The following is a 12,098-nucleotide window of genomic DNA, read 5'->3' as shown; positions in this document are numbered from 1 at the left end:
TAAGGTAAACAAAGGGTTTGTAAAAATTAAAAGATAAAGAAAGGGTTTGTAAAAAGTAAAAGATAAAGAATCGGTTTGGTTTTGGTTAACTCGATTGGTCTCGTTGGGTGGGATTTTTATTTAGGTAAAGATGTCTCTAGTTAAGGGTTATATTAGTAAACCTAGCATAAGAAAGTGTGTTGTAGCACAATGTATCTCTGAGTGAAATTGAAAACACAAAATGTGTCTCTGAGAGTAAAAATTTCATATATGATGGACATATCAAATGATCAATACTTGTTTTGTTTGGTTATCAATCAATATCAAACTAATGATACTAGCAACTAATTTGGACGAAGTATATTGTAATCATCTCTATTATTTGATGATAGATGTTTAGTTATTCGTCGGTGAGATTAAAGAAATGTGTTTCGTTTCTGTTTCCGTGTGTTCAAAAGTATTGAGATTCTAACAATTTTTCGCTGTTTTCCTTAGTGTGATGAACTGTCCATTACTTTCTCCTTTGTTCTTTTATTCGTTTTACATTATGATTATTCATTCATTTTCTTAAAAGTGGCTTGACTTGTCTAAATAATGAAGTTTAGTTATTAAACAAAAAGAAAACAGCTGAAGTCGGTTAAAAGATGGTTTCAAGTGTAAATGAAAGACTAGCCCATATATTTTGAGAAAATTTCAAAAAATATGACAATATTGTTTTAATGCCTAGTTGCATCTCCATTAACATATGATGATGTTCAAAGAGGTTTGAAACCTTTGTACTCTCCGTTTATCAAGAAAATAATAATTTTATAGTGGTTATTCCAACGATTTAGGGGGTATTATGAAGTTTTACTAAATTAATTGATAAAAACAATTGAACTATGCTCATTTACTATGAAAAAGAGTTTAACATACATTAATACAAATTTAGAATATGGTAGAAATTTTAAAACAACACTTAAGATTATATGCTTCAGTATATAAAATATTTACCAAAAACTCAATATTTTTGTAGGGGTTAGCCCATAGATTTTGAGAAAATTTCAAAAAATATGACAATATTGTTTTAATGCCTAGTTGCATCCTGCACTAACATATGATGATGTTCAAAGAGGTTTGGAGCCTTTGTCGTCTCCGTTTATCAAGAAAATAATAACTTTATAGTGGTTATTCCATCGATTTAGGGAGTATTATGAAGTTTTATTAAATTATTTGATAAAAACAATTGAAAGATGCTCATTTACCATGAAAAAGAGTTTAGCATACATTAATACAAATGTTGAATATGATATAAATTTTAAAACAACACTAAAGATTATAGGCTTCAGTATACAAAGTATTTACCAAAAACTCAATATTTTTGTAGGGGTTAGCCCATAGATTTTGAGAAAATTTCAAAAAATATATAAAAATATTGTTTTAATACCTAGTTGCATCCTGCACTAACATATGATGATGTTCAAAGAGGTTTGGAGCCTTTGTGCTCTCCGTTTATCAAGAAAATAATAATTTTATAGTGATTATTCCATCGATTTATAAGGTATTATGAAGTTTTATTAAATTAATTGATAAAAACCATTGAACGATACTCATTTACCATGAAAAAGAGTTTAGCATACATTAATACAAATGTAGAATATGGTAGAAATTTTAAAACGACACTAAATATTATAGGCTTCAGTATATAAAGTATTTACCAAAAACTCAATATTTTTGTAGGGGTTAGCCCATAGCTTTTGAGAAAATTTCAAAAAATACGACAATATTGTTTTAATGCCTAGTTACATCCTGTACTAACATACGATGATGTTCAAAGAGGTTTGGAGCCTTTTTCGTCTCCGTTTATCAAGAAAATAATAACTTTATAGTGGTTATTCCATCGATTTAGGGAGTATTATGAAGTTTTATTAAATTAATTGGTAAAAACCATTGAACGATGCTCATTTACCATGAAAAAGAATTTAGCATACATTAATACAAATGTAGAATATGGTAGAAATTTTAAAACAACACTAAAGATTATAGGCTTCAGTATACAAAGTATTTACCAAAAACTCAATATTTTTGTAGGGGGTTAGCCCATAGATTTTGAGAAAATTTCAAAAAATATGACAATATTGTTTTAATGCCTAGTTTCATCATGCACTAACATATGATGATGTTCAAAGAGGTTAGGAGTCTTTGTCGTCTCCGTTTATCAAGAAAATAATAACTTTATAGTGGTTATTCCATCGATTTAGGGAGTATTATGAAGTTTTATTAAATTAATTGATAAAAACCATTGAACGATACTCATTTACCATGAAAAAGAGTTTAGCATACATTAATACAAATGTAGAATATGGTAGAAGTTTTAAAACGACACTAAATATTATAGGATTCAGTATATAAAGTATTTACCAAAAACTCAATATTTTTGTAGGGGTTAGCCCATAGCTTTTGAGAAAATTTCAAAAAATACGACAATATTGTTTTAATGCCTAGTTACATCCTGTACTAACATACGATGATGTTCAAAGAGGTTTGGAGCCTTTGTCGTCTCCGTTTATCAAGAAAATAATAACTTTATAGTGGTTATTCCATCGATTTAGGGAGTATTATGAAGTTTTATTAAATTATTTGATAAAAACTATTGAAAGATGCGAATTTAACATGAAAAAGAGTTTAGAATACATTAATACAAATGTAGAATATGGTAGAAATTTTAAAACAACACTAAAGATTATAGGCTTCAGTATACAAAGTATTTACCAAAAACTCAATATCTTTGTAGTGGTTAGCCCATAGATTTTGAGAAAATTTCAAAAAATATGACAATATTGTTTTAATGCCTAGTTGCAGCCTGCACTAACATATGATTATGTTCAAAGAGGTTTGGAGTCTTTGTCGTCTCCGTTTATCAAGAAAATAATAACTTTATAGTGGTTATTCCATCGATTTAGGGAGTATTATGAAGTTTTATTAAATTATTTGATAAAAACAATTGAAAGAAGCTCATTTACCATGAAAAAGATTTTAGCATACATTAATACAAATGTAGAATATGGTATAAATTTTAAAACAACACTAAAGATTATAGGCTTCAATATATAAAGTATTTACCAAAAACTCAATATTTTTGTAGGGGTTAGCCCATAGATTTTGAGAAAATTTCAAAAAATATGACAATATTTTTTTAATGCCTAGTTGCATCCTGCACTAACATATGATGATATTCAAAGAGGTTTGGAGCCTTTGTCGTCTCCGTTTATCAAGAAAATAATAATTTTATAGTGGTTATTCCATCGATTTAGGGAGTATTATGAAGTTTTATTAAATTATTTGATAAAAACAATTAAAAGATGCTCATTTACCATGAAAAAGAGTTTAGCACACATTAATACAAATATAGAATATGGTAGAAATTTTAAAACAACACTAAAGATTATAGGCTTCAGTATATAAAGTATTTACCAAAAACTCAATATTTTTGTAGGGGTTAGCCCATAGATTTTGAGAAAATTTCAAAAAATATGACAATATTGTTTTAATTCCTAGTTGCATCCTGCACTACCATATGGTGATATTCAAAGAGGTTTGGAGCCTTTGTCGTCTCCGTTTATCAAGAAAATAATAATTTTATAGTGGTTATTCTATCGATTTAGGGAGTATTATGAAGTTTTATTAAATTATTTGATAAAAACAATTAAAAGATGCTCATTTACCATGAAAAAGAGTTAAGCATACATTAATACAAATGCAGAATATGGTAGAAATTTTAAAACAACACTAAAGATTATAGGCTTCAATATACAAAGTATTTACCGAAAACTCAATATTTTTGTAGGGGTTAGCCCATAGATTTTGAGAAAAATTTCAAAAAATATGACAATATTGTTTTAATGCCTAGTTGCAGCCTGCACTAACATATGATGATGTTCGAAGAGTTTTGGAGTCTTTGTCGTCTCCGTTTATCAAGAAAATAATAACTTTATAGTGGTTATTCCATCGATTTAGGGAGTATTATGAAGTTTTATTAAATTATTTGATAAAAACTATTGAAAGATGCTCATTTACCATGAAAAAGAGTTTAGCATACATTAATACAAATGTAGAATATGGTAAAAATTTTAAAACAACACTAAAGATTATAGGCTTCAGTATACAAAGTATTTATCAAAAACTCAATATTTTTGTAGTGGTTAGCCCATAGATTTTGAGAAAATTTCAAAAAATATGACAATATTGTTTTAATGCCTAGTTGCAGCCTGCACTAACATATGATGATGTTCAAAGAGGTTTGAAGCCTCTGTCGTCTCCGTTTATCAAGAAAATAATAACTTTATAGTGGTTATTCCATCGATTTAGGGAGTATTATGAAGTTTTATTAAATTAATTGATAAAAACCATTGAACGATGTTCATTTACCATGAAAAATAGTTTAGCATACATTAATACAAATGTAAAATATGGTAGAAATTTTAAAACGACACTAAAGATTATAGGCTTCAGTATACAAAGTATTTACCAAGAACTCAATATTTTTGTAGGGGTTAGCCCATAGATTTTGAGAAAATTTTCAAAAAATATGACATTATTGTTTTAATGCGTAGTTGCAGCATGCACTAACATATGATGATGTTCAAAGAGTTTTGGAGTCTTTGTCGTCTCCGTTTATCAAGAAAATAATAACTTTATAGTGGTTATTCCATCGATTTAGGGAGTATTATGAATTTTATTAAATATTTGATAAAAACTATTGAAAGATGCTCATTTACCCATGAAAAAGAGTTTAGCATACATTAATACAGATGTAGAATATGGTAGAAATTTTAAAACAACACTAAAGATTATAGGCTTCAGTATACAAAGTATTAACCAAAAACACAATATTTTTGTAGGGGTTATAGCGCATAGATTTTGAGAAAATTTCAAAAAATATGACAATATTGTTTTAATGCCTAGTTGCAGCCTGCACTAACATATGATTATGTTCAAAGAGGTTTGGAGTCTTTGTCGTCTCCGTTTATCAAGAAAATAATAACTTTATAGTGGTTATTCCATCGATTTAGGGAGTATTATGAAGTTTTATGAAATTATTTGATAAAAACAATTGAAAGATGCTCATTTACCATGAAAAAGGGTTTAGCATACATTAATACAAATGTAGAATATGGTAGAAATTTTAAAACAACACTAAAGATTATAGGCTTCAGTATACAAAGTATTTACCATAAACTCAATATTTTTGTAGGGGTTAGCCCATAGATTTTGAGAAAATTTCAAAAAATATGACAATATTGTTTTAATGCCTAGTTGCAGCTTGCACTAAAATATGATGATGTTCAAAGAGGTTTGGAGTCTTTGTCGTCTCCGTTTATCAAGAAAATAATAACTTTATAGTGGTTATTCCATCGATTTAGGGAGTATTATGAAGTTTTATTAAATTATTTGATAAAAACAATTAAAAGATGCTCATTTACCATGAAAAAGAGTTAAGCATACATTAATACAAATGTAGAATATGGTATAAATTTTAAAACAACACTAAAGATTATAGGCTTCAATATACAAAGTATTTACCAAAACCTCAATATTTTTGTAGGGGTTAGCCCATAGATTTTGAGAAAATTTCAAAAAATATGACAATTTTCTTTTAATGCCTAGTTGCATCCTGCACTAACATATGATGATGTTCAAAGAGTTTTGGAGTCTTTGTCGTCTCCGTTTATCAAGAAAATAATAACTTTATAGTGGTTATTCCATCGATTTAGGGAGTATTATGAAGTTTTATTTAATTAATTGATAAAAACCATTGAACGATGTTCATTTACCATGAAAAAGAGTTTAGCATACATTAATACAAATGTAGAATATGGTAGAAATTTTAAAACGACACTAAAGATTATAGGCTTCAGTATACAAAGTATTTACCAAGAACTCAATATTTTTGTAGGGGTTAGTCCATAGATTTTGAGAAAATTTCAAAAAATATGACAATATTGTTTTAATGTCTAGTTGCATCCTGCACTAATATATGATTATGTTCAAAGAGGTTTGGAGTCTTTGTCGTCTCCGTTTATCAAGAAAATAATAACTTTATAGTGGTTATTCCATCTATTTAGGGAGTATTATGAAGTTTTATTAAATTATTTGATAAAAACAATTGAAAGATGCTCATTTACCATGAAAAAGAGTTAAGCATAATTAATTACTACAATGTAGATATGGTATAAATTTTAAAACACACTAAAGATTATAGGCTTCATATATAAAGTATTTACCAAAAACTCAATATTTTTGTAGGGTTAGCCCATAGATTTTGAGAAAATTTCAAAAATATGACAATATTGTTTTAATGCCTAGTTGCAGCCCTGCACTAACATATGATGATGTTCGAAGAGTTTTGGAGCTTTGTCGTCTCCGTTTATCAAGAAAATAATAACTTTATAGTGGTTATTCCATCGATTTAGGGAGTATTATGAAGTTTTATTAAATTATTTGATAAAACTATTGAAAGAGCTCATTTAACATGAAAAAGAGTTTAGCATACATTAATACAAATGTAGAATATGGTAAAAATTTTAAAACAACACTAAAGATTATAGGCTTCAGTATACAAAGTATTTACCAAAAACTCAATATTTTGTAGTGGTTAGCCCATAGATTTTGAGAAAATTTCAAAAAATATGACAATATTGTTTTAATGCCTAGTTGCATCCTGCACTAACATATGATGATGTTCAAAGAGGTTTGAAGCCTTTGTCGTCTCCGTTTATCAAGAAAATAATAACTTTATAGTGGTTATTCCATCGATTTAGGGAGTATTATGAAGTTTTATTAAATTAATTGATAAAAACCATTGAACGATGCTCATTTACCATGAAAAATAGTTTAGCATACATTAATACAAATGTAGAATATGGTAGAAATTTTAAAACGACACTAAAGATTATAGGCTTCAGTATACAAAGTATTTACCAAGAACTCAATATTTTTGTAGGGGTTAGCTCATAGATTTTAAGAAAATTTTCAAAAAATATGACATTATTGTTTTAATGCCTAGTTGCAGCATGCACTAACATATGATGATGTTCAAAGAGTTTTGGAGTCTTTGTCGTCTCCGTTTATCAAGAAAATAATAACTTTATAGTGGTTATTCCATCGATTTAGGGAGTATTATGAAGTTTTATTAAATTATTTGATAAAAACTATTGAAAGATGCTCATTTACCATGAAAAAGAGTTTAGCATACATTAATACAGATGTAGAATATGGTAGAAATTTTAAAACAACACTAAAGATTATAGGCTTCAGTATACAAAGTATTAACCAAAAACTCAATATTTTTGTAGGGTTTATAGCGCATAGATTTTGAGAAAATTTCAAAAAATATGACAATATTGTTTTAATGCCTAGTTGCAGCCTGCACTAACATATGATTATGTTCAAAGAGGTTTGGAGTCTTTGTCGTCTCCGTTTATCAAGAAAATAATAACTTTATAGTGGTTATTCCATCGATTTAGGGAGTATTATGAAGTTTTATTAAATTATTTGATAAAAACAATTGAACGATGCTCATTTACCATGAAAAAGAGTTTAGCATACATTAATACAAATGTAGAATATGGTATAAATTTTAAAACAACACGAAAGATTATAGGCTTCAGTATATAATGTATTTACCAAAAACTCAATATTTTTGTTGGGGTTAGCCCATAGATTTTGAGAAAATTTCAAAAAATATTACAATATTGTTTTAATGCCTAGTTGCATCCTGCACTAACATATGGTGATATTCAAAGAGGTTTGGAGCCTTTGTCGTCTCCGTTTATCAAGAAAATAATAATTTTATAGTGGTTATTCCATCGATTTAGGGAGTATTATGAAGTTTTATTAAATTATTTGATAAAAACAATTAAAAGATGCTCATTTACCATGAAAAAGAGTTTAGCATACATTATTACAAATGTAGAATATGGTAGAAATTTTAAAACAACACTAAAGATTATAGGCTTCAGTATACAAAGTATTTACCAAAAACACAATATTTTTGTAGTGGTTAGCCCATAGATTTTGAGAAAATTTCAAAAAATATGACAATATTGTTTTAATGCCTAGTTGCATCGTGCACTAATATATGATTATGTTCAAAGAGGTTTGGAGTCTTTGTCGTCTCTGTTTATCAAGAAAATAATAACTTTATAGTGGTTATTCCATCGATTTAGGGAGTATTATGAAGTTTTATTAAATTATTTGATAAAAACAATTGAAAGATGCTCATTTACCATGAAAAAGAGTTAAGCATACATTAATACAAATGTAGAATATGGTATAAATTTTAAAACAACACTAAAGATTATAGGCTTCAATATATAAAGTATTTACCAAAAACTCAATATTTTTGTAGGGGTTAGCCCATAGATTTTGAGAAAATTTCAAAAAATATGACAATTTTCTTTTAATGCCTAGTTGCATCCTACACTAACATATGATGATGTTCAAAGAGGTTTGGAGCCTTTGTCCTCTCCGTGTATCAAGAAAATAATAACTTTATATTGGTTATTCCATCGATTTAGGGAGTATTATGAAGTTTTATTAAATTAATTGATAAAAACCATTGAACGATGCTCATTTACCATGAAAAAGAGTTTAGCATACATTAATACAAATGTAGAATATGGTAGAAATTTTAAAACGACACTAAAGATTATAGGCTTCAGTATACAAAGTATTTACCAAAAACTCAATATTTTTGTAGGGGTTAGCCCATAGATTTTGAGAAAATTTCAAAAAATATGACAATATTTTTTTAATGCCTAGTTTCAGCCTACACTAACATATGATGATGTTCAAAGAGGTTTGGAGCCTTTGTTCTCTCCGTGTATCAAGAAAATAATAACTTTATATTGGTTATTCCATCGATTTAGGGAGTATTATGAAGTTTTATTAAATTAATTGATAAAAACCATTGAACGATGCTCATCTAATACTATAAAGAAGAGCTACTCTCTTATGTGAGGCTGCCACGTCATAAAATAGGTCTCTCTAAGCGTGCCACGTGTCTCCTCTCTCTAAACTCACCGTTTAATTAAACAAAATTTGGGTTTGTTTGTTTACGTTGGGCTTCTTCTACCCATTCTGGACCGTGAACGCATTTTGGCCGTCCAAGTCTACACCGTATCATTATGCGTCGCGTTTTGGATTAGGGTTCGCTTTGTCTCCGCCTTCTCCATCGTGTGATCTTCCATCTTCTTCATCTGGTGCGAGATGAAGCAGTAACCTATTCCCCTCATAAAGCCCCATAATCAATCACACACGATCTTCATTGAATGCAAAGCGGTGGAGGCTCTGCTATAAAAAGGTACGAGTTCATACTTTCAGAATCATCCTTCGATCTAAACTAATCAGTAGACAACAAGTTTGAGTCATGGCTAACGATTTGGTTTTCCTCTCCGATCTACAGACTGGTCGCTCTTCCTCCTCCGTTGAAGTAGCCTGCTCCGATTTTGGGAGGCCAGGAACATCCGGCGTGGTGAAGAGCTTATGGGAGTCAACATTATTAAGGTTTTGGATTTAGATCTTCGTTAGGTGTTTCTAATCATAAACTCCTGGTGGATAGTGTTCTAAATTTTCATCTTAATTAAGATGATTATGTTTATAAAATCATGTTCAAAGTGTTCTTAACTCATTTTCATATTAATTTATAAATTGTTTGTTGATTATGCTTCTTTCTTAATGTGATTCTGTTCGTAAACTCATTTTTGTATCTTCTCATCATTTCACCTTATATAAATCTTCATCAAAAATTATTCTCTTCACATTATTCGCTATTCAAAAATAAACGCAGCGGAGATTATTGACTTCCAAATCTCTGAAATATTCCAGCAAGGCCCCAATGCTCAATTCTTCAGTGACCTCGCTCCTGGCTTGGGGAGTCCGAGCTGTGCAGTGAATATGTTGTCCTGGCTTGCAGAGAAGGTCGGAGGTGGTGATGATGACGGTTCGTTCCTCAACAGAAGAAGAAGGTAACACACTCAATATTCTTGAGAGTTCTGAAGGAGAATCATGTGATTGAAGCAGCAATGAACGTGCCTGATTTGTAAGTGATGTGTTCTCTGTTGAATGTTGATACTTGGAGATGAAGTTAGAGTCATGGACTCATAGAGATTATTACTGAAGTCTATGCTCTGTTAAATGTGAAGAGTTGATATTGTAAACACATGTTCCTTTTAATATTATATCTCATGAGTCATCTCTAATCTGACTTTTTGTGATGCAAGAAGTTCTTGGGCTCCTTCTGCAAGGTGTAGTTGCTTCCAATATTTCTGCTCAGCTCTTACCTTGGTCATATTCTGGAGGATATTTGGATAACTTCCTCCATTCATTAAGAAACAGGTCGACATGAGACTTCTCTTTGTTTTACACCAAAGCAAAAAATATGGATGCTTAAAAGATACTCTTCTTTGTTGTTGCAGCTACTTCTCCATCCTCAGCCTCATGATGCTGCTCAGCTATCCCATGTAAGAATAAGAAAAATATGGTATCTGTCATCTTTTTAATGTAGGAGATGATGAGTCCCACATCAAATGGTATTTTAGAAGTTATAGAAAGCAACAAAAGTGAGTCAATGCCAAAGATTTCATGGTGAGTCTAATGAAGGTTGTTATAGCACGGTTGAGAAATGGTGGTAGGGTCATGGTGACGGCAGAGTCTGAGTGGCAAGGAGCTGGTGTGGTCACGGCTTGGCAGTGATGGCTGTATGACTTCAAAAAAAACACAGATCAAAGCTGATGAGAGAAGAGAAGGAATCAGAGGTAAAGAAGAGAAGGGAGAAGATAGTTTAAAGATAGGTTTTTGCGTATACATTTTTGGTAAGCCACAGAAGAAAAATTATTAGTAGTCTGGTTACATTTACTTATAAGTTACTTTTTTGGTTTAGCTGCAATTTGGTTCACTATTTGTCTTTGTCGACTAATTATTTGATAGTTACGTAGAACTAAAATAAAAGTTCTGCTAGATATGTAACTTTATTAATTTATAAATGTATTTATTTATGAAAACAATTAGAAAAATTTAGACATATGCGAAGATAATGTAAAATGTGTTCACATTATAAAAAAATAACAAAAAAAAGAAAGATAATAACTAAAATAGTATTATGTAATTAAAATATATTTAACAACAAATAAAAATACAAAAACAAATGAAAAAAATTAGCAAACATCAAACATTAACTAAAATAGATATAATATTCTTCATCATTTAAAATGTCATATTCGCCTAAAACACTAAAACACAAACCACCAAAACAAAAAAAAAACAAATACTATTATACACATCTCTTGCAAATTCAAACCTAAAACACCAACCACCAAATCAAACAAAAAATAAAAACCGAAATCACAAGTAAAGTATACCCCGCCCGTAGGGCGGGCCTATCCTAGTTTACCATGAAAAAGAGTTTAGCATACATTAATACAAATGTAGAATATGGTAGAAATTTTAAAACGACACTAAAGATTATAAGCTTTAGTATACAAAGTATTTACCAAAAACTCAATATTTTTGTAGGTGTTAGCCCATAGATTTTGAGAAAATTTCAAAAAATATGACAATATTTTTTTAATTCCTAGTTGCAGCCTGCACGAACATATGATGATGTTCAAAGAGGTTTGGAGTCTTTGTCGTCTCCGTTTATCGAGAAAATAATAACTTTATAGTGGTTATTCCATCGATTTAGGGAGTATTATGAAGTTTTATGAAATTATTTGATAAAAACAATTGAAAGATGCTCATTTACCATGAAAAAGAGTTTAGCATACATTAATACAAATGTAGAATATGGTAGAAATTTTAAAACGACACTAAAGATTATAGGCTTCAGTATACAAAGTATTTACCAAAAACTCAATATTTTTGTAGGGGTTAGCCCATAGATTTTGAGAAAATTTCAAAAAATATGACAATATTTTTTTAATTCCTAGTTGCAGCCTGCACGAACATATGATGATGTTCAAAGAGGTTTGGAGTCTTTGTCGTCTCCGTTTATCGAGAAAATAATAACTTTATAGTGGTTATTCCATCGATTTAGGGAGTATTATGAAGTTTTATGAAATTATTTGATAAAAACAATTGAA

General features: G+C 29.4%; 1 long non-coding RNA gene across 2 annotated transcripts; it reads left to right on the top strand.

Annotated features, from left to right (window-relative positions):
- Positions 1-8,759: 8,759 nt before the first annotated feature.
- On the top strand, positions 8,760-11,367 carry LOC108872316. Of its 2 annotated transcripts, XR_004448779.1 has the most exons (3): positions 8,760-10,060; positions 10,245-10,356; positions 10,437-11,367. It is a non-coding gene; the product is annotated as an uncharacterized LOC108872316 (long non-coding RNA). The 2 variants fall into 2 exon arrangements; XR_004448778.1 differs by having other exon boundaries at positions 8,760-10,356.
- The last annotated feature ends 731 nt before the right edge of the window (positions 11,368-12,098 follow it).

This window comes from Brassica rapa, chromosome A06 (genome assembly GCF_000309985.2).
Source record: "Brassica rapa cultivar Chiifu-401-42 chromosome A06, CAAS_Brap_v3.01, whole genome shotgun sequence".
Taxonomy (NCBI): domain Eukaryota; kingdom Viridiplantae; phylum Streptophyta; class Magnoliopsida; order Brassicales; family Brassicaceae; genus Brassica; species Brassica rapa.
Note: the sequence above shows the minus strand (reverse complement) of the source record. Positions and strands in the feature narration are given on the sequence as shown.